This window comes from Cynocephalus volans, chromosome 6, assembly GCF_027409185.1.
Source record: "Cynocephalus volans isolate mCynVol1 chromosome 6, mCynVol1.pri, whole genome shotgun sequence".
Lineage (NCBI taxonomy): Eukaryota > Metazoa > Chordata > Mammalia > Dermoptera > Cynocephalidae > Cynocephalus > Cynocephalus volans.
Window position 1 is genome coordinate 118,824,209 of NC_084465.1, and position 22,869 is coordinate 118,847,077.

Here is a 22,869-nt window from a genome sequence, read left to right on the forward strand (position 1 = left end):
TTTCATCATTTATTCTGCAAGTATTCATTGAGGGCCTGCTTTGCATATAAAGGCAAGCTGAAAGCTTCAGGAATTTGCAGTAACTGAGGAGCCCTAGGAGCACAGCCCATCAAGCAGGGGATGCTAATGATGTCCTAAATGGAGTGACAGTCCTCCCTAGCAGAGAGAGCAAGTGGATTCCGGTCAGTCGGCTAAGGCTTACAGTCCTCATGAGCGAGTCTGCTCTGTCTGGATATCAGAAGTATCCTTCCTCATCTCTGGAGACATTTTACTCTTACATCTGCTTCAGACCAAGCCGTCTCTACTGTTTAGGGGTTGAAAATCCATTACATAGTCACTTTACACTAGAATTGGGTCATCTGCCTTTGTATGAGATGGATGTGCGGATTTTTGGGGGGGGAGGTGAGTTGTGAGGGGAATTGTCATCCCTCTAAAGTAACTATCCTGAAAAAAATAGGAACAGTATGTAAAGGGAACAGCAGAGTTAGCTTTTAGGGAACATGGAACAGAGAACTGCGAACAAAGCTCGTTTATTTCAAATAAATGTGTTTTAGTAGATGAACATCTGACGTGACGTTTCATTCTGACAAATTACTGAACAGCTGAAGTTATTTCTTATGTAAGTGATTATAATGATTGGATACAAAGATAATTAGTGTTTCTGGGTTGGATTTTTGAGATAGTATGCAAATCATAAGCACAGTTGCAGTAAAACACATATTTTGGAGGCATGTAGAACTTCGTACTATTTGGAGTTGAGAAGGGCAAAATTTTCTGACAAACCAGTGCCTGTCATAAACATGAAAAGCAACACTGTTCAGGCTGTCTTTAATTTCATAAAGGGTACATTATTATTAAACCTGACTACATATTATGGTGGGAAAGCCAATGCTTTTATTTAAATGAACACTCGGTGTCTCACACTGCCTTTTGATCAGCTCCCAAGGTGTTTGTTTTTGCAGCAGCATTTTGAGTGTGACCAATCATTTTCCCCAGATAATGAAAACAATTTTGCATGGCCTCCTTCTAACCCAGAAAGCATGCTTTTACTACCTATGCAAGCAACCAGTGAAAAAATATAGACTACACTAAATGTTAAGTTAAAAAAAAAAAAAAGCCACTCTTAGATTATAAAGCTCTATTTTTGAATTTGTAATTTTTAAATGTGGCATAATTGTCACTACAGAAGAGCATGAATGTGATTTTACTTTGTATATATTTCTCTTTACTGATTTTTTTTATCATTGGTGAAATTGTGTGTAAAATAATAAGTATTTTGCAAGCAGAAATGAGAATGGATATGTTGGATATACATTTGTGTATATACTGTATTTAGCCTGAACACTTTCCTAAAGTATTTTGTTCTGAAAATAACCTGCCATTTTCTATAGATTTTAATTTTTTATATCTTCTAGGGTTCTATTGTGGTCACTAGGAGAGGATGTGGCTTCAAATAGTGCTAACAATTTTAAAATGCTTTTGTAGAAACTTAGAGCTGTTTTGGAAAGCTTTGGACCTTCCCAACCACTGGTCACAATAAGACTAATTAAGCCCATGGAATTTATGGTAGTGTTCTATAGTAGATTAGGTTCTAGATCCATCTCACATTCATTTAAAACCCTTGTTTCCCAATTTTGGGGAGAAGGGGGATTCATAGCAGACTCGAGGGGCTTTTTGGAACCACACATGTATTCTCCCCAAGATCTGGTTAAGCCTCTTCTGAATGACTTGTCTGAGATTGTGATACCCACGTTCACTAGAATCATCTAGGGAACTTGTAAAAATATAGTGCCTGGGTCCAAGCCCTAAGCTTTTGATCTAATTAGCGTAGGGTTGGGCCCCAGGTATTCCTGTCTATTTTAGAGCTCCTGGGTATCTCTAATTGCAGTCAGAATTGAGAGTCATGTTGGCACGCCTTCCCTTTGCTGAGAGTTGTGGTGAGAATCACTGCCATAGCAAGCACTCAGGAGTGACTCCAATTCTTCAGTTGTGTTGGAGAGGCTTAAAAAAAAAAAAAAAAAGATTGAGAGCCACTGATACTAATCTGTTTGAAATATGGGGGTCTTTCTGATTCAAGGCCTGATTTGGGAGCTTGGAGCATTTTGTGGGTGGCCTAGCGCTTGCCATTCTGTTGGGAAGTGGTGGTTTTAGGTGCTGGTGCAGGCAGAGTGCCCCATTGGGTTCGCATCCTTCCCCAGAGCCTTTCCTCCAGTTTCCACCACAGGGCCAAGACCCATGGGGGAGTAGGGAAGTCAACAGCCTTTCTAGCCTTGGAAAACCTGTCCCTGCTTTTTATAGATCCAATTGCCTTTTTGTAGTAATTACAATAGCAAACCCCAGGCTGCTGCTGAATTTTCTACTTAGCTCATTCTCTGCCATAGTTCTTACTTATCCAGAATATAGTTTCAGAAATTCTTTTTAGTTTGAAAATGAATGTGAAACATCTTATTTGGAGTCTTTTTTTGTGTTTTGTTGTTGGCAACCCTCTATATTTTTTTCTCTTTTCATGTAATTTTTTAAAAATCAAGTAATCCTCATCCAAAAATTTGGCAGTTTATGTTACCTATGGAGTCAGATGAAATTCAGTTTTAATCTGTGGTGAGCTGAATGCACTCCGACATCTTAAATATAATCTGCTGTGCTCATGTGGTTTTATCCTGTTGAGCATTGTGCTATCTACAAAAATAAACACTTTACCTGGTGTATTCAACATTTTAAGGAATAAAAGATATAAATAGAAGTTCAAGTTGGAAATGCTTCTTTAGAAAGGCCACCCAGCGTAGTGATATCTGTTTCAGTCGTGAAAGCGCAATATGAAATTTCCTAGGTGCTATTCTAAGTGGAGTGGTATCATCATAACAAATGGAAAGGCAGTTACGGTATTTCCAAAGCTGAAGTTCTTTGTGGGCCTTTCAAATACGCATTTATGGTTCATATAGGTTTGCTCACCAACTGTGCCTCTCACCACTGGTTAAAATTGAATTTAAGCCCCATTACAAAAATAGTTTCTTGAATGAACTCTTCAGTTTTCACACTGGAATTTTTATAGTTGTCTCATAAGCTGCATGTCATCACTGTCGGTATCACAATGCTTCGGTATTGTTTACGCAGCATCGGTAGTGACTTCTATATGATTTTCTTCTTTAGTTGTATGCTAATATGGAGGGCAGGATGTCTTTCCTAGAGGCTGGAAGAAAAGTGTCTCATACATTTTAAATTATTTTAGAACAAGTCCATGAGGTGTGTCACTGACTTCTGTTATTTATTTGTATGTTTTATTATTCAAGGTGTATGCACTTTTAAGAAGCAGAATTTATTTTTATGTTACAAATGTTTTATTTCTGAAACAGCCATTCATTATATAGTATACAATTGGAATTAAGAGAAAAGTGGAAAATGTAACAAAATATAATAAATTTATTACATGATGCCCTCTTCAGGCCATATTCCTCTTTTCTCCCCCTTGCTAACCAATACCTTTTTGGTGTTAACTAATAATATTATTGTACTGCATTAATCTATACAAAATGCTTTAAAATTGCAGTGTTAAGTTTAAAAAGCAAGTTACAGAAAGATACATATAAAGACTGTATGTAAAAGTTTAGACAAAAAATCACATCCATGCTTATATATTTTTCACAATCAGGGATTATTAATTCCATTTTCAGAAACTCACATTTTGACTCAATTCCAGCAGACTTTCAACATTTCATATTATTTTCCCTCTTTTACCAAACTTTTATGATGGAAGAAATAGCAATATAAAAGTGACCATTCTTTTCTCAGCCCTCTCTTAACCCTGACATTCAGTGTCTTCATTTTTAACCATCCTGTTCTGACAACATTTTTTCCAGCTGTCTTTCCCACCCTCAGGACAGAACTTCCAATTGAGGATGTCACATCACTTGTGACCACTTGGGGGCTCTGAAGATTGCCATTATCGAGTGTGTTTTAAAGGTCCAGCCTGCAGGTCCTTAGCCTCTTCTGTGAGTGGGGAGGTGCTTACTCTGTGTGAGGTGAGGAGTACGGTGTAACCAAACAGGGGCTTCCACCTCTGTGAGCTCCACCAGCCATCATTTGTTCCCAGAAACTGCTGGACACAGAGCACATCTCACTTTCCTAAAACACAGCATTATGGTTTAGGGTTGGGGCAGGGAGGCTGTGTTCCTAACCAAGGATGGGTGCCATCAAGCCCGAGATACGTGGGGATACAAGATACAAGATACATGCCTATCATAAAACCCAAGGTGCAACACTTATAAACTTCACTAATTTTAAACAGTGAAATTTTGCTTTAGGTTCTATTAAAGACTTTCACTGTGTTGTATGCTAATTATTCAAGAGGCTTCATTGTGCCTGGAAGTGTTCACATGTCATAAAATGTGTAGATTTAATAGTTATGCAAATATTTAAGAATCATTTTGTCTGTCTCCTTAGAATTTGGAAGCTTATTTTTAAGTACTTGAATGGTCTTCTTCCCTCTGAACACTTGCACCTCTGTTAACCTTCTGGAAGAGAGCACAGGCACGATCATGCCCCTTACCCTGCACCACATGTTCCTGTGTGTTTATCTGCCCCGAGAGATGGACTCTAGGCCCCTCTGACCCAGCAGGATGTGGCTTGAGGCCTATCTCTCACTCCCAGTGGCCCCTTCTCTTCCTCAGGTGGGATCCTGAGTTCTCCCAAGAGGGTATTTTTGTTTTGCTCTTTGCAGCCCTGTTCCCTTTCTTAGGTGTCTCCACGCCTGTCATCTGGTAGATTTCACCTCTCTGGGTGGATTGGGTCTAACTCCTGTAGAACCCTCTGGAATTCAGTCTTGGTTGGTCTGTTCTTAGCCGTGTTTTTTATCCCTTGCCAACCTTTGCTACACAGAGAGTGGACAAGGGCTTGTCTCTTACTTAGTGATAAATTTTTGCATTATGCCAAATAACCCAGTGGCCTTGCACCCCATTTCTTAGAGCCTTCAGGGATATGACATTAATTTGACTTGCTCTTTGGATTTATAAAAGCTCCATTTTTCTTGAGGACAGTGGGAAGATGATGTGAGACCACAATGTTTTGTCGAAATCAGGCTTCCTGCTGCTGGCAGGGTCTCGAGTATGCTGCATCCAGCTTGATTGCCTGCTGTGTCTTTCCTCTGTTTAGGAAAAATCCACAGAGGCCCCCAGTGTACAGATCCAGTTCCAGAGACTCAGGGACCAGGTTGTCAATATGTCTTTTCCCTCCAAGAGAGAGAATGGAAGGCATGGCAGGACTGTGCAGTGTGGACTGCGGATGGACAGCGTCAGCCTCAGGGTCCCACCTCCACAAAAGGCCGTGGTGGGAAAGAGCATCTTACTGTCTCACTCAGAATCACAGTCCAATTTCCTTCATTTAGCAATGCCTCCTATGTGCCCAGCTGCTGGGGATATGGCCATACCCCGAGGAGTGCACTCTCGAATCGAGGTTGAGTTGGTGAATAGATGACATTTCAGTGAGTGTCACTGTTCACTCATTGCCCTTCCCCCGAGGCATCTTCCACTTCTGGCATACTTGCTGTTGTGCTTAGAATGCTGATCTCTAAGACTAGAGGAGACACTCATTCCCTACTCAGTGTCATCTGCTTGTCAAGGCCTTTCCTGACCACCCTCTGACATTGCAATCCACTTCATGTCCTCTACCTCCTCCCTACTGTATTTTCTGCATATCGCTTACTGCCCTTTTCCCAGCACCCGGAGCGTGCCAGGCACATAGTAGTAACAGTAAATATTTACTGATTGAATTAATGGGTTTCCTGGGTAATCTTTGGTAACCATTCTGAGTTCCAGCTACAAGATGGAGAATAGTAATACGTGCACTGCAGAGTTGGGAGGGTTAAATGGGAATGACACCTATGAAGTGTTCAGCCTGTGCAGGTGCAGAGAAAGCCCTCAGTGAATGTTGTCACTTGTCATTATAACAATAGTGATGGGAGGAAGGGCTGAGCCTCATGGGGTCAGAGGAGGGGGCATTGGAGCATAACACATTCCAGGCAAGGGAAATGGCTGGCACTTTCTGGAATGTAGGGCAGGAAGGCTGGAAACAGTGGATGCAGGGGCAGGGGGCAACAGAGGCCTCATCTAGAGGCACCTTTTATGACCTGCTACTTTGTCCTGAAGTATATGGGAATCCAAGAAGAGATTTTAATTTAGGGGAGAGATGAGATATAGTTTGTGCTTCAACATGGTCACCATGGCAACAGTGTGAAACCAGAGAGGCAAGTTAGGCGCTTGTTGCAGGAATCTGGGTGCAGTCTCTGGAAGGGCTGAGCTAAAGTAGTGTTGGGTGGATGGAGAGCAGAGGAACATCTGGAGAGGCGATGTGATCAGGCCCACAAGCAGGCTTCTGGGTTTGAATTCTGGTGCCACGTCTTGCTAGCTGGACAACCTCGGGCAGGTTACTCAGTCTCTGTGCCTCAAATTCTTCACCTGCAGAATGTGGACAATATTATCTACACAATCATTGAGAGTCTTAATTGGGGTGCTTGATTTATTTACATTCAATGTCATTACTAATGTATTGGTTTTATCTGCTATCTTACTGGTTTCTTTGATATCTGTCTCACCTGTTTTATATTTTTCTCTTTTTTCATGCTTTTAAGATGAATCAAGCATTTTTAAATTCCAAAGTTTTCGCTTCCGTTAGCTTATTTTTTTCCTGATCGTTCAGTGATTATCCTTGTGATTTCAACATGCATTCTTGGTTTGTAAGAGTCTAAGAAAAACTAGTATTTGTTTTCAACTCCTTAAGGGCTTTAGACACTTAAATTCCATTTAATTCCACTTTCCACCATTTTCTATTTTTTGTGTATTCTCATTGTCTGTATGTTTAACCTCATGTGATTAACATTGTTGTTAATGTCACATAGTTACTATTCACTTCGATTTGCTGACATATTTCCTTTCCATTGTTATTCATTCCTTCCTGTATTTCAATGTTTCTGTTTGCGATTTTTTTCCTTCTGCCTGAACAACTCCCTTTAAGTATTTCTTTTTAAGCCTGTGTTAATGATGCATTCTCCTAGTTTTTATTTGATTGGAAATGTCTTTATTTGTCTTCATTTTTGAAGGATATTTTCATTGGGAATAGAATTTGAGGTTGGAAGTTATTATTTTTTTAAGTTTTCGTTCCATGGTCTTCTGCCTTTCACTATTTATGTTCATAAGTCAGTTGTTAGTCTTATTGCTGTTCCTTTAAAGATATGGTGTTTTTTTCTTTATCCCCTGAATGCTTTGAAGATGCTTCTCTGTTTTTCATCAGTTTTATTATGATGGGCCTGGGTCCATTTTTTGTTTTGTTTTGCTTTTATTCTCCACTTCATGAATCACACTGGGAAACTTCTCAGCCATTATCACTTTAAATATTGCTTCTGATTCATTTTTCTGTCCTCTTCGAGGACTCCAATTTTATGTATCTTAGACTCTTTCACCATGCCTCAAATGTCTCTTTCACTCCTTTTTATATTTTCTGTCCTATTTGATTCCTGTACGTCGGTCTGGATATTTTCTACTGAGTGAATCCTCTATTTAGCTGTGTCTAGTTTTGCCAGATGAATTAAAGGACATCCCATTAAATCTGAATTTCAGTAAACAGTGAATAATTTTTTAGAATAGGTATGTCCCAAATTTTGAATGGGGATCTTTATACTAAAAATTATTGGTTGTTTATCTGAAATTCTAATTTAACTGGGTATCCTCTATTTTTATTTGCCAAATCCATCAACTCTAGCTATGTCCAGTGTGCTGTTAAATCCATCTAGTTGTATTCTTAATTTTGGTTATTGTGTTTTTCAATAACCATTTCAATTTTCATTAGATTCTTTATAGGTTCTAGGTCTCTGGTGAAATTGCCTATTTTCTTAAAACATATTATTCAGTTTATTTAAAGCCTGTGTCTGATAACACGAGTATCTAGTTACATGTGGATTTCTTTCTGTTGTCTATTTCTTTTGTTCTGCTTCTTGGTGTGCTTTTTGATTTAATGCTATGCAGTGTGAAGGAAAAAAATTGTAGAGGCTATTCCTTCAGAGAGAATTCACCCTATTCCCTGGTGGGCAGCTAGGGACTGAGCTGACTCAAAGTTGGGTTGTGGTTTTTGTGACTCTGGCTGTCTTCAGGTCATCCCACATAAGATTGGGCATTCATCCCATCATTGATTCAGCAAGTATTTGTGGAGTACCGACTATGCCAAACACTGGTCTGGGGCTTGGAGTACAGCAGTGAACAAGACAGAAAAAAAATCTCTCTCCCGTAGTGGAATTTGTCTTCCAGTTCACCTGTCCAGAAGAGACAGAAAATGAATAATAGTTGGCCTTAGCCAGGACCAGCTTCCTGAAGGAATGGGTGGAGCTAAGTTGGTATTAAAACAGCATGGAAGTATGCCCCAAAACATGCTTGATTGTCTCCTCACTCCCCACACTCCAGCCTTCCTGGGTCAGTAAACGACATCATCATCTACCCCAGCTGCTCAGTCCAGAAACTGGGGATCTATCCTTGTCACTGCTCTGTCCCTCATCCTTCTCCTTACATCTAATCCATTCATAAGCCCTGTCCAGCTCTCCTTCCACAATTATGTCTTAAGTTTGTACAATTCTCTCTCTCCACTGGCACGTAAGTCCAAGTCACCATGGTCTCTAGTCTGAGCTCCTGTATCAGCCTCTTAAGTCTGTCCATTTTTCCATCCCGTCTCTCTTTAGTTTGGTCCTGCTGTTATAACAAAATACCTTAGACTGGGTAATTTATAAACAATAGAAATTTACTGCTTACAGCTCTGGAGCCTGGGAAGTCCAAGATCAAGGTGCCAGCAGATTGAGTGTCTGGTGAGGGCTCATTCCTCACAGTTAGCGCCTTCTAGCAGTGTCCTTACATGGTGCAAGGGGTAAACAAGCTCCCTCAAGCCGCTCTTCTAAGGGCACTAATTCCACTCATGAGGACTCTGCCTTCATGACCTCATCACCTCCCAAAGGCCTCACTTCTTAGTACAAGTGCATTGGGGGTTAGGTTTCAGTGTATGAGTTTTGGGGATACCAGCATTCAGACCATAGCCCCGTCTTCTATCACTCTTCCTTCACTGCACGTGCAGAAGCCAACTTTTAGTCTCTGGAACACAGGGCCATGGCATCTGTGTTTCGTCTGTCCAGATGCTCTGCCCCACATGCTCATATGGCAAGTCCTCCCTCAAATGGAACCTCAGAAAGTCCTCCTCAGACCAACATACCTAATGGTGCCTTCTTACTCTACAGTCCTCTTTATTCTCATCATTTGTTCACTAGTTTATCATCTGCCTTTTCCACTGGAATGTAGTTACCATGAGAGCAGAATTGTGTCTGTCTTTTCTCTGATACTTGTGTCCTTCTGGATGTTTTGAGCTATAAGTGACAGAATGTCCAACCAAAGTAGGCCCCTTTATTTCAGTTTCATACATACACGTACTGAGGCCCAGAGAGAGTAAATAACTTGCCCCAAAATCACACAAGTGGTGTGCGGTGGATCTTGGATAAAAACCTAGGCCTATTTTACTTCAAAGCTTGTGTTTTTCACTTATTACTCCAATATCCTATACTCTAGGAAAATTGAATAATCAGCATATACAGCTGCGTTTAGTAATGCAGTTACTACAAGGGGAATCTTTCTAGATTGTATACAGTCCCTTTCTTTATAATTCCTGAGTAATTTTTATCACAGCAAATTCAGGAAGTGGTGAAATTTCTACGTCGTGGTAAGAGAATTTAGGAGCCTCCTTGGGTTGCTTTTCTTAAAACGTAAAAAGATAATTTTAGTTAGACTTACAGAAAAGTTGTAAAAATAGTTCAGAGTTTCCATACACCCTTCAGCTAGCTTCCCTACTATCAGCAGCTTGTGTGACCATCATGCACAAACCAGAAACTACCATTGGTGCAATACTATTAACTAAATGACAGATTTTTTTCTGGATTTCACCAGTTTTTCCACTAATGTCTTTTTTTCTGTTCCAGAATCCAATCCCAGATCCCATACCGCATTTAGTAGTCACATTTCCTTTGTTTCTCTAGTCTGTGACAGCTCCTCAGTCTTTCATGACCCTGATACTTGAAGATTGCTAGTTACTTATACAGGACATCCCTCAATTTTGGGTTTGTGTCATGTATTCTCGTGATTAAGGTTCTGCAATTTTGGCAAGAATCTCACGAAAGCAATGTTCCTTTCTCAATGCTGCACTGGGGTAATGAGTGTCGATAGGTCTTGTTACTGGTGGTATTAACCTTGATTGCTAGGGTAAGGAGGGTTCCACCACTGTAAGTTACTATTTTTCCCTTCATCTTTATATACATCTTGGCAGAGATACTTTTTTTAAAGCCATGCAGATATCCTGTTCCTCCTCAAACATTGGCCTGCTAATTTTAGCTTCCATCAGTGGATCTTGCGTGAAACAATTTTTATTACTGTGGTAATCTAATGGGGAAAGAAAGACATTTTAGAAACCTCACCTAATGAGAAGTGCAGAAGCAGGCGGATGCAGCGGTTGGCTCAGTCCTCTACAGTGTCCTCCAGGACCAAGGCTCTTATTCTCCTCTCTGCCATGTTAGTCTTGTTCTCCAATTTGGCCTTCAGTGGCTGCCACAGTTCTGTAAATGCAACTATGTCCAGCTGAAGAAGGTGGGAACTTCTCTATCTAGATCTCTTTTAACCTGAGAGGAAAGTATTTCTCAGAAACACCTCTCCCCTGAAAACCTTCCCTCAGATCCCATTGACCAGGATCTTGGTCACCTGCCTATGAGAAAGTTGCAAGGAAAGTGAAGGAAGTCTCTGGCATTTCCAGCCAGTATTGGGGACTGGGGTGGGCTCTGGCCTGGAAGACACAGGAGAGTGGGGGAAGGCAGCCCACCGTGTCTGCCATGTCGCATCATCCCCAGCACCCAAGGCAGTGCCCTGTGCCTGCCGGAGCTCAATAAATCATTGTGGAGTGAATGAGGTTCTTGTTTGTTGCCTGGAGGCTTATAATCTGCAATTACCTGGAAGCATCAGAGCTCTTGACTGTGGTATCAGAGAAGAGAATGACTTGGAGAGTGGATCAAGGGAATGGTGAGATCAGCGTGACAGCCCAGAATGGCAAGGATGGTCCCTGGTGGGAGAGTCCCCTGCTCAATGACACCCTTGGCGTCATTGTGCCTTAGTCTCCTGTACTTCTGGCCCTGCAGTTGCCTGTACTAAAGCCTTGGAGAGACTTTAGTAGGCATTTTTGAAGGAAGGCAGAGAAACCTGCCTGCTAGACCCAACCACCTCTACTAAAAAGCTTCTCCAGAGGAAAAGGGGACCTGAAGGGAGGTCTCTGCTCTGTACACTCATGAGTCTTGCTTTGGGGACCTCAGACGCAGCCTGGTAGCTTGTTTGGTAAATAATGACATTGTTATAAATATTTAATAAGTCAAGGGACTGCAGTGCATGAAAAATGGATGAGGTCCCTGTGTGGGAAGTAGGGCTTTCTCTCTGCATGTGCTCTGGAGGAGGCAGTTAGAGGCTGATGTCTGCTCGGGCTGACACCTGTATTTGTGGTGGGGCTGATGAACAGCTGGAGAAATACTCGCCATGTTTAGGAAGCATCAATCCATCATGCTGGAGTTTAGGCTGAGGGAGGCGTTTGCAGCCATCAATATTCTCTGCGTTTATCAAGCGCTGTGTGCTGTGTGAGGCGGCGAGGCCCGCCTCACTCCTAGGAGCAGCGCCTCTGGAAAGGGCACGGTGGCTCCTTGATGAATGACTTTAATAAGAAGCAGCTTGGAAGTACCTTCAAGTAAGAAACTAATCACAGTAATTAGATGTTTCTTAATCATTTATTTATTTTATAATTTATGCCCTGCCTGCTTCTGGAGAAAGGATGGAAGTGGCTTGCAATGAAAACATATCTCCCCAGGATGGTTTGAATGAAGATAAACAAGAGATCAGAAAGCATGTCGAGGGAGTGAATTTTTCTTAATCACCTTTCCTGCTACCAGCCGAGAATATTGTATTCCCTTTCCTTCCCTTTCCGCGGCAGTCACCTCTTGCTTCATGGAGCCACAGGAGCAGATGTAAAGCAGCAGCCGAGGCTGTCACGGGGACAGGAGAAGGAGGCAGGAGCATGATGTGACCTGTAGCCTCAGCGTCTCAGCACTGGGCTTCCAGCCACATTTGCATTTCACGGATTGCTCCAAACAAATCGGTGTGTCTGCAGCAGGGCGGCATGAAACATTAATATCCCCATGTCAGACAGAGCTTGTCAGAGTGACAGTGCAGAAAGGGAATGACAAGAGGGCGACGCATGAGGTACTTTCTACTTAGCCACCACTCTCGTGTTTCCTGAATGCTTTCTCCCGAGCCTGAGTGTCGGGACCAATGGGGCTGCAGCAGCCCAGCCCGCCCTGCAGGCTGAGGGCAGAGAGCCTGTCTCTGGGCCGTAGCTCCATCCAGGTATCGGGATCTCGCTTGTCCCACCCGATAAGATCAGGAGAAGTCGCAGTGGTCAGAGCTGGGTGGCCCATCTTTGCAGAGCCATCCTGGGCACAGAGGAGAAGGAAGGCAGCCCCCGCTGCAGAGGATTCTCAGAAAGGAGCCTGGGCGGGGATGTTCTAGAGAGGCTCCTGTGTAGAATTGCCTGGGGAGCTGGTGGGTGAGAGTACAGAGAGGACATGAGCATTGCTGCTTTGGAGCCTTCTCAAGAGGTGGAGTGGAGGTGGCCCACACATCCAGATGTGCAATGCATCTGTTCAGTCTGAACCCATTGTTGGCCTCTTTCTGACCTATGATCATAGCAGCAGAAATAGCACCTCTTTCCTGCAGCAGGAGTGGTGTGGGGTAGTGGTTCAAATCATGGATTCTGGAGCCTGGGTTCAAATCCCAGTTTTATCACTTCCTAACTTTGTGACCTAGGGCAAGCTGTTGAACATTTTTTTGTGCCTCTGTTTCACATACTCATAGGTAAAGTACTTAGAAAAACGCCTGGTGCTTGGTATTAATCGGATTGGTGATGACTATTTCCCTGATCTTCATCTAAGGTGAGTGGAGGAGGAAGGGCCGTGGAACTCAGTGGCCTCACCTTGGGCCATATCAAAAAAGTCATGTGGCTAGAGCTTTGGAGTCGTGTTAGGGGCTTGTTGACTTGCGAATGGCCTTGGGGAAAATCTGCATCCTGTTCTGTCTTGTTGACCCCGTGAAGAAAAGAATCCCTCTTGCCTCTCTTTCCTACTGAGGATGAGCATCAATGTGAGGTCAGGTTTATGAAATGAACCACCCCACGCCAGCCAGGGCTGAGCACGATGCTCTCTTCTCATGGAGTAGAAAGGAACCAACCTTTTCTGCCCTTGGTGGAAATCCAGTAATATTTCTGAATGTCAAGGCACTGATCTCTTCTCTCCTCAAGAGAGATCAAGGCAGTGATCTCTTCTCTTCTAATCTCTTCTCTCCTGCATGATAGAATCCCCTGGGAAGTTTTTAAAAATTACTGAAATCCTATAATATCAAGCTCAAGGGTTTGGATCCCCATACAGGCCAGCCATTAAAAAAAACAATTACTGAAGTCCAGCACCCTCCCCTAGAAATTCTGACCTGATAAGTCTAAGGTAAGGCCTGGATAATAGTGTATTTTTATGCTTCCCCAGGTGGTTCTGATGTGCAGCCAGGGTTGAGAACCTCTGGTTTAAGATATTCTGGTTATTGCAGTATTTAATTCTGGAGTATATTTCCCCATTAAGCAAGGGAGGAGGTGAGGTATGAGTTGGGAGGATCCGTAGGAGGTGTGTGGGACTGACAGGAAGGGCGTGTCCTTACCTCTGGTGTAACGGCTGTGACATGGTTTTGCATGGGACATCGATGATAAATATGGTAAAAGTGTTCAGGAAAACTCTGGGGTGGATCACTCACTGTGGTTGAGGCTGGGTGGGCCATCAGGTTTCCTGCTCTAGCCCATGAAATAGGAACTCTGTCAACACTTAGGCAAGTGTTCGGAGGCACTGAGAGATAAATTTTTCTGGGTTAATGATTTTCAATAGAAACTGCTAGTTGTCCTTCATAATCCATTCTTCTCCAGCCTGCCAGAGGCTACAATTCCCAGCCTCCCTGCAGGTGGGTACGGTCATGTGACTGAATTCCGCCCAGGAGGGTGTAGGAGGAAGTGATCTGTGTGACATCCAGATCATATCTTTTTAAAAAAGCAGGCTGCCCTCCACTTCCTGTCTTTCTCCTTGCCGCTGGGAAATGGCGATGCCTGGGGCAGCTGTCTTGGACCCAGGAGCAGAAGCTGTGTGCCAGGGAGGGCAGGGCAGTCCTGCAGCTCTGGACAGCTCACCTCCAGACACGTGAGGGAAAATAAAGCCTGTTTTATTTAAGTTACCATATTGGTGGGTCTTTGTTTCAACAGCATAGCCTATACCCTCGCTAACATATGCTTCATTTGGCACTAATTTTGTCACCCTCCAGAATTTTAGGGAAGAAGACAGGAAGAGAGTAGGAAGAGGAGGGGAAAGAAGAATAAAGACAGAAGGAGCGAGGAGGAGGATCCCTCCTTCTGTTACCTCGTGAATCCATATTCTTCTCAAGTACCAGAAAAATCTTTCCTGACACTGACCAGGTCAGCCCCCTCCAAATCCACTATCAGATGTCTCTTTATTTCCATGCACCCTGATTGAGACTTTTATCACAACTGAGATTTTACACTCTCCTTTGGCTCTTGTGTCACTTGAGGTTTGCTTTTAACTGGCTCAGGTTCTAAATTCTTTGTCCAAAGCCTGCCAGGGCAGGAGGAACAGGACATTATTCCTTGACCCCTTATCCCACTGCCGTTAGGAAGCAATGATCTGCAGCCAGACTCCATGCCCTGAAGTCTGGTTCTAGCTGAAGCCCTACATTTCACTGTAGATTTCACCTGGCCGCCAAGTGTTTTGCTGAAGATTTTCTCATTCAACAAATATTTATTGAACACCCTCTGTGTGTCAGCTACAGTATGCTAGACACTGGAAATAGTGTTGAGCAAAACTGACATGTTCTTTGCCTTTATATAGCTCACAGTCAAGTGAGGAGAAGGAAGTTATTAATTGAATAACCCCATTGACCCACATTATTCACAGAGAAACATTTGTGTTTTTCTACTTTGCTCAGGTCTGTTGGAAAAATAAGAGAGGAATATTAGCCATCAGTAACTATTCTTTTGGTAATGGGGAAGAACTCTAGTGTCATTTTGATTCTTCTGATTTAGGCTTTCCCCTCTGAAGACACAGCAAAGAAATGAGCTGGAGAAAAGGATTTTACAGACTAGATGAGAATTTAAAGCCGTGTGTCTGACTCTTTCTCTCTTTTAATATCCCGTCCAACTTTCCTAGCTTAAACAAAAGGGAAAGCTCTAAGCAACTACTGGAAATAGAAGTGGAGTCCTTCCACATCTAAAATTTCAAAAGGTGCTAGTGGAGAGCTCATTGTGGAGCTAAGGAGTGGCCTACTGAAAACCATTGCCTTGAGAAAATACTTGCCAAAAAAGTGGTAAGAGGATTACCTCCACACTCCCTAACCCCATAGCATCTGTTGAATCAGTGAGGAGATAGAGATAAGGACTAGTAAGTGCAGAGTAATCAGAAGGACAAGTCCTGAGCTTCCAGCCATGCATGGGGTTTCTAGGGAGTGGGGGTTCCTCAGTGCTGCCTGGAGCCTGCACTCTGTAGGGGTAGAGAGTGATTCTGCTATGATCAGCTCCTGCCAGGTAGCTAGTGGGAGAGGAAGTTATAAATTAAGTGGGGAGGTAACTAAATAAACATATAGATAAAATAAGAGAAGGAAGGTTTTCACAGACTGAAGGATAATATACTATAAACTTAGGAGTATGTTTGTCTCAATTTTCTGCAACTGAGGTCAGTTAGATAAACAATCCAATGATCAAACAACAGAATTTTCTTATCCTTTGATCTCAAAATCCAGCAACATGAGGAGTTGTTCATGAAGCTCACTCTCAGCTACTGACTGACATTGAGCTCTCTTGATTTTATTTCTGAGAAAAATCTCTAGTTACTTGAAGAAATTCATCAGAGTGAAAGAGGGGTACTACTCAGAACAAGTAATAGTTGTCTAGCCAAGTTACTGTAGTAAGATTTGAGGGGATAAGGTATGACATAAGCAAAAACAGGATACTATGAAATGGTGTTATCAGAGAAGCAAGAGGAATTTTTGGAGGTGCAAAGTATGATTGGGAAAAAATTGGGTAACATAATTAAAAGGCTTTATCAAGAAACTCCTCTATAACTTAGTAAAAAAAAAAAACAAACAAAAATCATAAAAGACATGAGACTAGATCAAATAATTCAATATTTATGTAAAAGGAGTTCCAGAAGTACGTAATAAAGTAGATGGGGAAGAAAAAATAAAGACAAAAAGAAAATTTTGTTGATCTAAATACATAAATCCTTATGTCAAAAGGGCTCCCTGACTTGTGTTCAGGATTAATTGAAAAAAGGTCTCACTTGGACACATTTTGTGGATTTTTATAAATTCTAAGTATCAAAGGGAAAATATTAAAGTCAGCCGGATAAGAATGTGACCACTAAAAAGGAAAGAAAGACTGGTATTGGATTGCTCCCTTGCAACACTGAATGTTACAAGGCAATGGTAAAAGGTTTACAGAGTTTTGAGGAAAAAGAATTGTGACCCCAAAATTCTGTACCCTCTCAAACTATTGTTTTTGCATAAAAATAAAAGACAAAATGAAAAAAATCAAAATAAACTGAACAAAGAGAAGACATGGTAGTCAAAAAATAGTGGTTTCCACTACATCCATAACAACATTAAATGTAAATACAATAAACAATCCAATCAAAACACAGCAATCCAAATAGTCAGACTGTATTAAAAAACAAAGTTTAACTGTATGCTGTTTATAGTAGGTACACTTTAGATTCAAAGATAGAAATAGGTTGGAAGCAAAAGGATGAAAAAGGTATAGAATGCAAATAGCAACCATAAAAGCTGGAGTGGCTACACTAATATCAGAAGAAATAGAATTTTAAACAAAAAACAGATAATAGAGGCTCATTTTATAATGATAAAAGGAGTGATACACCAGGAGGTTCTAGGGAGTGGGGATTCCTCAGTTACATAACAATTGTAAATATATATTTACCTAAAAAGAGAACCCCCACCCCCAAAGTACATAAAACAGAACTGAACATAATTGAGGGAAAAATAAATAATTCAACAATATTAGTGGGAGATTTTAATGTTTCACTTTCAATGATGGATAGAGTAGGCAGAAGATTAACAAGGAAGTAGAAGAATTGAACAACACTATAAATGAATAGATTTGAGAGACATCTATAGAATACTCTAGCCAATGACAGCATAATACATGTTCTTCTCAAGTTCACACATGGGACACTCTCCAGGATAGATCATGCAATATGCCATAAAGCAAACCTCAAAAAATTAAAAAAATCAAAATCATATAAAGCTTGTTCTCTGACTATAATTAAATAAATTAGAAATCATTAACAGAAAGAAATTTGTAAAATTCACAAATATGTGGGAATTAAGCCACACTGATAAATAACCAATAGGTAAAAAAAAAGAAATCACAAGGGAGCTAGAAAATATTTTGAGATGAATGAAAAAGGAGATACAACATACCAAAACTTATGGAATGCAGCTAAAACTGTAAAATTTATAGCTTTAAACACTTTTTTAAAAAAGAAAGACATCAATTCAAAAAACATAACTTTCCACCTTAAGGACATGGAAAAAAGAGCAAACTAAACCCAAACCAACCAGAAGAAAATAAAGATTAGATCAGAAATTAGTGAATTAGAAAGTAGAAAAACAATAAAGAAAAATCAACAAAACCAAAAGTTGGTACTTTGAAAAGGTTAACAAAATGGTAAATCTTTAGATAGATGGACCAAGAAAAAAAGAGGGAAGACTCAAATTACTAAAACTGGCAATTAAAGAAAGTTATTACTATTTACCTTACAGAAATAAACAGGATTATAAGATAATACCATGAGCACTGTATGCCAACAAACTTAGAGGAAATAAACAAATTTCTAGAAATACTTAAACTACCAAAACTGACTCAAGAAGTAGAACATCTGAACAGACTTTTAACCAGGAAAGAAATTGACTTAGTAAAATAAGAAAAAGCGTGAACTACTCACAAAGAAAATCCTAGGCCCAAGCAGCTTCATTGGTGAATTGTATCAAAAATTTAAGGAAGAATTAATACCAAACTCTTCCAAAAAGTAGAAGAGGAAGCGACACTTTGCAACTCATTCTATGATCCTTGTCTTACCCTGATACCCAAACAAGATAAAGACATCACAAGAAAAGGAAAATACAGACCAAGGTCTCTTGTGAATATGAATGCAAATCCTCAGCAAAAACTATTTAAAAAACCAAATTCAGCAACATATAAAAAGGATTACATATACATCATGGCAAAATGGGACTTATGCCAGGAATGCAAGGTTGATTTAACACCCCCAAAATTCAATTAATATGCCATATGAGTAGAATAAAGGACAAAAGCCACATGATCATCTCAATAGATGCAAAAAAAAGTATTTGACAATATTCAACACTTCTTCATTACAAAAATACTCAACAAACTAGGAATAGAAGCAAACTTCCTCAAACTAATAAAGGACATCTATGAAAAACCCACAGCTAACATCATACTTAATGGTGAAAGACTGAATGTTTTCCCCTTAAAATTAGGATGAAGTAGGATGTCTTCTCTGACCACTTATATTTAATATTGTAGTAGAGGTTCTAGCCATTGCAATTAGGCTAGAGAATGAAATAAAAGACACCCATACTGGAAAGGAAGAAGCCAAATTAATCTATATTTCCAGATGACATGATCTTGTACATAGAAAATCCTAAGGAATCCACTAAAAAACTTAGAATTAATAAATGAGTTCAACAAGATTGCAGAATGTAAGATCAATATACAAAAATCAGTTGTATTTCTATACATTAGTAAGGGACAATCTGGAAATAAAATTAAGAAAACAATTCAATTTACAATAGCATCAAAAGAATAAAATACTCAGGAATAAACATAATGAAAGAGGTGCTAGACTTGTATGCTAAAACTGCAAATGATTATTAAAAGAAATTTTAAAAGATTTACATCAGCAGGAGGACATCCCATACTCACTGATTGGAAGACACTATTGTTAAGATGGCAATACTCCCCAAACTGATCTACAGATTCAACATAATCCCTATCAAAACCACAGCTGACTTCTTTGCAGAAATTGATAAGCTGATCCTAAAATTCATATGGAAATTCAAGGGATCCTGAATAGCCAAAGAAAGACCAAGTTGGAGGCTCACACTTCCTGATTTCAATACTTACCAGAAAGCTATAGTGATTAAGACAGTGTAGTACCTGAATAAGGACAGACATATGGATCAATGGAGTAGGATTGAGGGTCCAGAAATAAATCCTCACATTTACAGTCAATTGATTTTTAACAAGGGTGTCAAGACAATCCAGTGGTGGAAAGAATAGTCTTTTCAACAAATGGTGCTGGGACAATGGAATATCCACATGCAGAAGAATGAAATTGAGCCCCTACCTCACACTATATGCAAACCTGAACTTAAAATGGATCAAATAACTAAATGTAAGTGCTAAAACTATTAAAGTCTTAGAAGAAAGCTTAGGTGTAAATCTTTGTGACCTTGGTTTAAGCAATAATTTTTTTAAATATGACACCAAAAGCACAAACAATAGAAGAAAAAAATGGATAAATCTGACATCAAAATTAACCATTTTTGTGCTTCAAAGGACACCATCAAAAAGTGAAAAGACAACACAATGGGATATAGGTTTTGCATATTTATATATCTGATAAGGAACTTGTACTAGTATGAAGAGTCTTCAAAAATTTCATAGAAAGATTTATATTATCTTTTGACTCCAGTTTCCATGAACTTTTTGAAGTATCCATGTATATAAAGAACACTTACAGCTCAACAATGCTAAGACAAGTAACTAAATTTAAAAGCAGGTAAAGAATCTAAGTAGACAGTTTCCCAAAGAAGATATACACATAGCCAAGAGTTGGAACCAGCCCAAATGTCCATTATCAGATGAGTGGATACGGAAAATGTGGTACATCTACACAATGGAATACTACTCAGCTATAAAAATGAATGAAATACTGCCATTTGCAACAACATGGATGGACCTTGAGAGAATTATATTAAGTGAAACAAGTCAGGCACAGAAAGAGAAATACCACATGTTCTCACTTATTGGTGGGAGCTAAAAATTAATATATAAATTCACACACACACACACACACACACACACACACACACACACACACACACAAAACCGGGGGGGGGGGGGAAGAAGATATAACAACCACAATTACTTGATACGACAAGCAAACAGAAAGGACATTGTTGGGGGGGAGGGGGAGGGAGGAGGGAGGTAGGTTTTGGTGATGGGGAGCAATAATCAGCCACAATGTATATCGACAAAATAAAACTTAAAAAAATAAATAATAATAATAAAAATATGTCAACATCATTAGCCAGCATGGAAATGCCAATCAAACCAACAAGTAGATACCACTTCACATCCATTAGAATGGCTATAATCAGAAAGGTAAACAATGACAATATGGAGAGAATATGGAGAAATTGGAACCCTCATGCACTGTTGGTGGAAATGTTAAACGGTGCTTTGGAAAACAGCTTGGCAGTTCCTCAAAGAGTTAAAGTTACCATGCAACACAGCAATTCCACTTCTAGGTGTATACCCAAAAGAATCGAGAACAGGTGTTCAAACAAAAACTTGTGCCCGAATAGCAGCATTACTCATAACAGGAAAAAAAACAAAAACAAAAACAAAAAAATGTAAACAACTCAAATGTCTGCCCACCAACAAATGGATTAAAAAATGTAGTGTATTCATACAATGGCATAATCAGAAATAAAAAGATACATGCTACAATATGAATGAACTTGGAAAAAGTACTAAGTGAAAGAAGCTAGTCACGGAATGCCACATAATGTATGTTTCCATTGATATGGAATGTCCAGAATAGGCAGATCCATAGAGACAGAAAATAGATTAGTAGTTTCTTAGGGCTGTGGGTGGGGGGAGGAGGGAGAAGAGAGGGTTGGGTTGAAAATGGGAGAACTTTTAATGGGTACGAGGTTTCTTGTTGGGGTGATGAAAGTATTCGAAAGTAATTGTGGTGATGGTTGTACAATTCTGAATATACTAAAAATTGTTAAGTTGCACACTTTGGATGTATTATATGGTATGTAAATTATATCTCAAGCCGTTATTAAAAAGGGTACAGTGGCGAATCAATAACATCAGTGAAAGAGTTAGATAAGTAATTAGTATGGCTGTTAAGCCTATTATAATTGATAAAAGTATTTTTTATTGAAAAAAATAGAATTTTTGTAAAGAAAATATATATTTTTATTATGAACATTTTCATATATAAAATTTTAAAAATATAATGGATCCATGTTTACCCATCATTCAGCTTCAACAATTACCAACATTTTGTCAATCTTTTCTTTTATAGCATATTTTAAATACATCAATGATAATCTGGAAACATATGAACTCTTTTTCATATTTCGAAGGCATATTTAGCATTCTTTTCAGTTGTCCACGGAATACTTCCAAAGGATTATTATTCACTGAAGATGGAAATGTTCTGTCTTGTTTACATGCTAAATCCTTTTATAACTCAGAAATGCTCTCAGATGAAAGTAGCCCAACCCCAGTGGCTTGTACAACTATGAGTCAATTTTTTTCTTCGTTTAAGAGATCTGGAGGTAGGTACCTCTAGTATTAGTTCAGATGCTCCACAATGTCAAGGCAAATATTTCCAGGATTCTCTTGGCCTTTCTCAATTTAGCAGTGACAACAGGAGGAAGGAGAAGGGAGACAGGACAGCATCAATATTAGAGAAGTAAAAGATTTTCCAGGAATCCCACTGACTTTCACTTACGTATTTGGGTCACACGGCCACTTTTGGCTGGAAAGTGGATGGGAAATGATGGGTTCAAAATGGGAACAGAAGGCCGGTCACCAACCAACAATATCTTCTGGGCAGTCTCTGTTATCTAGTGAGAGGTATCTCCATAGTTTCTTATAGACATCTGTTGAATGCATATGGTAGAACATTTATTCACAGATATCCACTGCTGCTCCTTTCACAAGATAAAACATCCATGCTTTGTTGAACTCAGGCATCTGAGTTTTCTTTGGCCAATGAGATGGGCACAAAAATAGCTTTAAGAGTCAGACTCTCATTTTACGCCTCTGTGATCATGAAAGCATGTGGCAAGATGAAACTTTCTTCTGTTTGGGTTCCTGAGTGACTATGCTGAGAACCTCCAGCTTAAACATTATAAACATGTAGCATGAGCAAGAATTAACCTTTGTTATTTAAGCCACTGAGATTATTTTGATTGGTTGTTACTGTAGCCTAACTTAACCTACACTGACTGATACAATGCATGTGCCAGGTTATGGAGAAATCCATAATAAATTCTCTAAATTAAAAATTTACAAACTTTATTTCCTGATCACATTAATAGAAAGAGTATGCCTAAATTAAAGGATAGCTACTTGGAAATTAAACAACATAAAAAATAACTCACGTCAATGCGGAAATCAATACCGAAAGGGTAGACTATTTAGATATTTAAGACAGTGAGACCACTGTGTAAAAATACATATGGGGGTGTGACTAAAGTTATTTTTACTGAAATCCATGTTCTGAAGCTGTTATTACTAAAATAAATATGTTTCAATGTTAAAAGATTGAAAAAAATTGAATTAAGAATTCAAAATAAGTAGAAAATGAACAGCAAAATAAAA